Source organism: Solanum verrucosum, unplaced genomic scaffold, assembly GCF_900185275.1.
Source record: "Solanum verrucosum unplaced genomic scaffold, falcon-dt-bn FXZP01000038.1, whole genome shotgun sequence".
Classification (NCBI taxonomy): Eukaryota; Viridiplantae; Streptophyta; class Magnoliopsida; order Solanales; family Solanaceae; genus Solanum; species Solanum verrucosum.
Window position 1 is genome coordinate 276,120 of NW_026020564.1, and position 6,040 is coordinate 282,159.

Below are 6,040 nucleotides of genomic sequence, written 5' to 3' on the forward strand. Positions count from 1 at the left end.
TATCATCGGCAGATTGACTAGGTGCAGATTGAACTGCAAAAGTGCTTCTCCCGATTTCTAATTTTCTAGTACTCCAAGCTTTGTTGTTTCGGGAGATTTTCTCTACTTTCTCAGCAATCTGCTCAAAAGTGCACTCACCATATGAACCTCCAACGATAGTATCAATAACATCCTTACTATTGTCATCCTTACCTCTGTAGAAGTATTCCTTCAGCAACTCATCATCAATGCGAGATTCGAAACATTTCTTCTTAATGCAGTGAACCTATCCCCCCGAACTACTCACAAAATCTCAAGGTAGTGCCACGAAGTTATTGAGTTTATCATTGTGGTTCAGCTTTTCTGACAACAGAAAGTATTTGGCCATGAACGCCTTGTGCAATTGATCACATGTATGAATGGAGTTATATCGGATCTCAGAAAAACCACACCACAGCGTCACTGGTCAACGATAAATGGAAGACTCTCAACCCTACATCGTTTTAGTCAGTTTTAGCCTAGTAACTTAATTATACTTTACCCAAGTCAACTTGTTCTCCAAAATTCATCCAAGTTGAACAAAAATAAGGAGAAAGAGTCGACCAACCCTCTCCAAGAACGCATCAAGGTTTCCTCCAGTTCCAGCACCAAGATCAAAAGGTTTTTTTGTGAAATTCGTCACCAGGTATGTGGGATTTCACTAGTGGGTTCCTTTCACAAATTAGGTCCCTAGAATTCAGTCATATTCTTGATTCTCTATATCTTGTTTTAGACTTAGGGTTTCTAGAATTTCATATTGATGTTGTGATTCACCTATTAGACCAATCCAAATCAAATTATCATGTTTTCGAGAAATTGTTGCTTAGTTCTTTGCATGAAACTTAGAACTCTAGTTGTGTAGATTTGTTTACTTCATGAATTACACTTGCTAGGTAAATTTATTCAAATATACATGCCTAAGTTAAGAATGTTTAATTGTCAGTACATTAATATGGCATTTTCAATTAGCATGTCAGTATTTTGAGCTATTCACTATTACAGATATTCAATATAATGTGATACTTACATATTTAGTTGGGAGTAGGCTGATATACTGTAAGTTTACTATATTTTTAATACATTTCCCTTAAGAGTTGTGTGTGTCTAGGGCCATTTTGTATTAGAATTAATGTTTTTATGTTATATTTGTAGGAAATATGCTTGGACGATGTTGAGAGAGACAACAACTAATTTTTTGCAGAAGGAGTCACCTACGGAGGGGACCTACGGACCGCAGGTCTAGTCATACTCCATAGGTTGGTAGCGTAGATTGAGCACTAGGGAAGTCTTGACCATGTCTGGAACCACGGTGGCCATTGACGGACCGTAGGTCGACCTACGGGTCGTCCTACATGTATGTCATTTGTATCAGAAAGTCTGAGTTCCAGTATCTGATGAAAAAGTCTAAGTATGGAACCATGAGAGGGGACCTATGGACCGTCGGTCAACCTACGATCCATTCTGTAGGTCCGTTGTTTGCATCTAGAAGTTGAAGGTTCCAAGATTTTGAGAATTTGTCTAAGTCTTGAGTTATGTAAGGGACCTACGGACCATAGGTCGATCCACGATCCGTAGGTCAGTCTCGTCGATTGAAGCCGCGTCCAGTAGTTTATTTTCTTATTTCGTTTCCTTTTTGTTTGGGACTATGTTTTCTATAAATAGGGTACGTACATCTCATTTTTTGTGGGTTAGCCACTATTGTTTAACTCTAGTTCTTGGTGTGTTCTTGGAAATTAACTTGCAAACATTAGCAATTTGATTTCCTAATTTCAATTTATAAAGATTCTTGATTTGAATTTCAATTGGAGATTACGGGTTTCTTTTATTCATTATGTAAGTTCATGAATTCTTCTTCTAATAATATGAATTGTGTTCTTGCTAGTATGGGTAACTTAATCCACAACTAGGGTTGTGGGAACCAAGAGTGATTAACAAAGTAAGAATAGTCACTAAGTAATTCTTGAATAGTGTCTTTGTATGCATTGATAATTCTTTCGTTTAGAAGTCTTTTTAACAGTTGCAAACGTTAGAACTCACCTTGTTGCTACTTGTCGGACCAAGGAGGTCGTTAATAAGAAAATAATTATCAACAGAGATTTAGTGTGATACTATCTAATAATCTAATGTCAATTGATGCGAGGATGAAAACTAAGTCATACATTGATGTGATCTCTAATATGAGGTAAAGGTAACGGTTAGTAAATTATACACACATAGCTGGACCAAGGTGCGGGGTGAAATTCTCTATTTGCCGGACCAATGATTTAGGGATACATAACTTACCACTTTACATGTAATACACTAGGAAATGATTGTTATCACTAGGATTACCACGTTATTATATTATGGGGAACACACACACCCTAAATATTTTCTCTCATTGATAACAACTAAAGTTCGAATCTTGCTCACTTACTTTCAAAACAACAATTAGTTATTTGTTACACAAACCCCCCACACCCTTTACTTAGTTGTGTCAAAAATACGTTGACTAAACGAATATAATTGTAAGTTAAAGTTAAGTGTAAGCCATATTCCTCGTGGGATCGACCCTAACATACAAGTTGGGTTCTTTACTTGATAACGATCGCTTATACTTCTTTAGGAAGGTGTAATTTGAGCGTATCAAATTTTGGCGTCGCTGTTGGGGAATAAGGCTTTTAGATTAAGTTTAACTACATTATTGAACTTTAGTCAATTATTTCCTAATTTTACATTTTATTTTGTTTTTATTTTCTTCAGGTTTTTGCTCTAGTGTATGCCAAGTACACAGAGTCAAGGCGAACCAATGACCCCCTACGATCCTGAGTTGAGCAAAACTTTGAGAAGGATGAATAATCAAGGGGTCCGTGATAATGCGACTATAAAGGGACCTGAGGACCAAGTGAATAATGAGAATGTTCAGGTTCATGGTGATAATCTACTTGGAGATGCATTGATGGTGCAGGATCCACCTGAACAAAGATTGTGTGATAATTACATGGGTCAAATTCAACACTGTCGAATCTGAGGGACATATTGTTCTCTCTCTTCTACCTCCAGGGTATACATTTGTGCTGACTAGAAGTTTGATCCAGATGCTTACATCGAGGGGTTTATTTTATGGTATGGCTTCAGAAGATATGTATGCGCACATGGCCAAGTTGAGGAGTGTTTGTAAGAGTTGTGTGGGGCGACCAAAGTTGAATATGAATGTTATAGGGTTGATAGTCTTCCCTCTATCATTGACCGGTGATGATATTATATGGTTTTCTGAGCTTCCATACAACCCAATTCATACATGGGACCAATTGCGCAGGGTATTCATTGCCAAGTACTTTCTGTTGTCAAAGAAGATGAACCAGAAATATAAACTCAACAACTTCGCGGCATTACCTGGAGAGTTTGTGAGTAGTTCGTGGGACAGGTTCACTGCATTCATTAGAAGTGTTCTGAACCACCGCATTGATGATGAGTCACTAAAGGAGTATTTCTACGGAGGTCAAGATGACAATGGTAAGGTTGTGCTTGATACTATTGCAAGAGGATCATATGGTGAGTGCACTTTTCAGGAGATCGCTGAGAAACTGGAGAAGATTTCCCAAAAAAATAAAGCATGGAGCACTCAAAAGTCATATACTGGAAGAAGCACTTTCGCAGTTTAATCTGCAACTAGTCAGTCTGCCGATGACATTCGTGAGAAGATGGCGCAGGTAAGGACAGAACTTGGGTTGGTGTTGAAGCATGTTAGAAGAGGTACAGGAAAGGAAAATGCGGTGAATTATTTGACTAGGACTCCATCACCACCGAAAGATGAATGTTACTATGAGGAGGATGCTTACTTGGTGAATGGTCAAATGGGGGGTTTCCGAGCCAACACCCAAAGTTCCAATTCGGATAATTGGCGCCAAAGTCAAGGAAACCATGGTCGGAACTATGTTAATTACAATAGAGAGGGTGAATATGTCTGGGATGAGAACTACAATAACGACAACAACCACAACCGAAACAACTATGGCAATAGGAATGACAAAGCTGGGCCTTTTGTCCCTCCACAGAATCGGGAATATGGTAATAGGGAAGTTGGGGCTAGCATGTCATAGATTGAGGATATGATGCAAAAGATGATGAAGAGGCTTGATTCAACTGATGAGAATATGAAGGACATGCGAAATGACTTGTCTGGAATCGGTCAAAAAGTTAATGCCCATGCAGTATCGATCAAGCAACTTGAGAAGCAGATGAATCGGTTGTCCACTACAGTCAATCCACATCAGTCTGGCACACTTCCAAGCAACACCATCCAAAATTCGAAAAAAAATAGGCATTGTATGGCAGTCACTACTCGAGGGGATAAGCAAACCATTGATCCACCTATACCGACTGAGGTTGAAATTGAGGTTGGTAAAGATGATGATGAGATTAAGGTTACTGGAGAGTCCAAGAATGCTACAAAAAAAAAACAGTGATAACTCAAAAAGTTGTCCCCATGCCTAGGCCACCACCTCCATTCCCACAGAGGTTGGTGAAGAAGAATGAAGAAGGGAAATACCGTAGGTTTATTACTATGTTGAAACAACTTTCCATCAATGTTCTGTTGATTGATGCTTTGGAGAAAATGTCTGGGTATGAAAAATTCATGAAAGATTTTGTGACTAAGAAGAGGTCTATGAGTTTTCAAGATGATGATAGGTTGCAACATTGTAGTGTAATTGCTACAAGGTCACTTGTGCAGAAGAAGGAGGATCCTGGAGCCTTCACTATTCCATGTACCATCGGGTTGTTGCATTTTCCTAAGGCGTTCTGTGATTTGGGTGCTAGCATTAATCTGATGTGATTGTCTATTTATAAGAAGTTGGGTTTAGGGGCTCCAACACTAAGTGCGATGCGACTACTCATAGCTAATAGATCTTTGAAGAGGCCCATTGGTGTTCTCCAAGATGTGCTTGTGAAAGTGGAGTCGTTTATTTTTCCGGCGGATTTTGTGATACTTGACTATGAGGTTGATTTTGAGGTTCCCATCATTCTAGGGAGACCCTTCCTTGCTATTGGGCGCGCTTTGGTCGATATAGAAAAGGGGCAAATGAAGTTTCGATTAAACAATGAAGAGGTAACTTTCAATAGTTATAGGTATATGAAGAAAGGTAGTGAGCTCAAGTCGGTATCAGTGGTTAATCATTTGGTGGAACAAGGTTCTGAGGTGTCTATTAAAGAGCGATTGGACGTAGATGCATTGACAGTGGTTATGATGAATATTGAGGGTGATGGTAGTGAAGACTATGATGAATTGGTCACCACACTTGATTGGTTCAAATTCCGTTCCAAACCAAAGAAGCTTGAGCTAGATATGAAGAATTGCAACTCTGAACCCGCAAAACCGTATGTTGAAAAGACTCTGAAATTGGAGCTAAAGGTTCTACCATCACATTTGAGGAATGTATTCTTGGGAGAGATGGTACTTTACCGGTTGCGGCCGATTTGAATGTGGAACAAGTTGAGACTTTGGTTTCTCTGTTGAAAAGGTTAAAGAGGGCTATTGGGTGGACTATTGCGGACATTATTGGGATTCTTCCTGGCATTTATTCTCATTAAATCCAACTCATGCCGGATCACAAGCCTAGTATTAAGCACCAAAGATCCGACTAGTATTGAGTTTGACTCTCCAGGTAGTGCCAGAAAGTTGTTGAGTTTATCTTTGTGGTTCAGCAGCTTCTTTGACAACGAAAATGCCCCGCTTCTAACGATGTCCCAACGATAGTCGAACTTGATCATTTTGATTGGCAGAGTGTGGCTCGAACAGTAGAGGAACCTACGGAGAGTGGTCTCAGATATGTCAACTAAAAACTCGCGCACTAATGTAGTTGTGAGTGGAGGCTGGGCAGCGGGCTCTGCTTGTCTGTCAATTGAGCCTCTAAGGGTGGCAGCGTAGGAAGCATAGAACCCACTGACTATCTACTCACTCAAAGACCCTTGGCTATGGTCCATCTACCCACACATGTTCCTGTATAAGATATCATAGATGGCGGGTGTGGTGTGGAGGCTG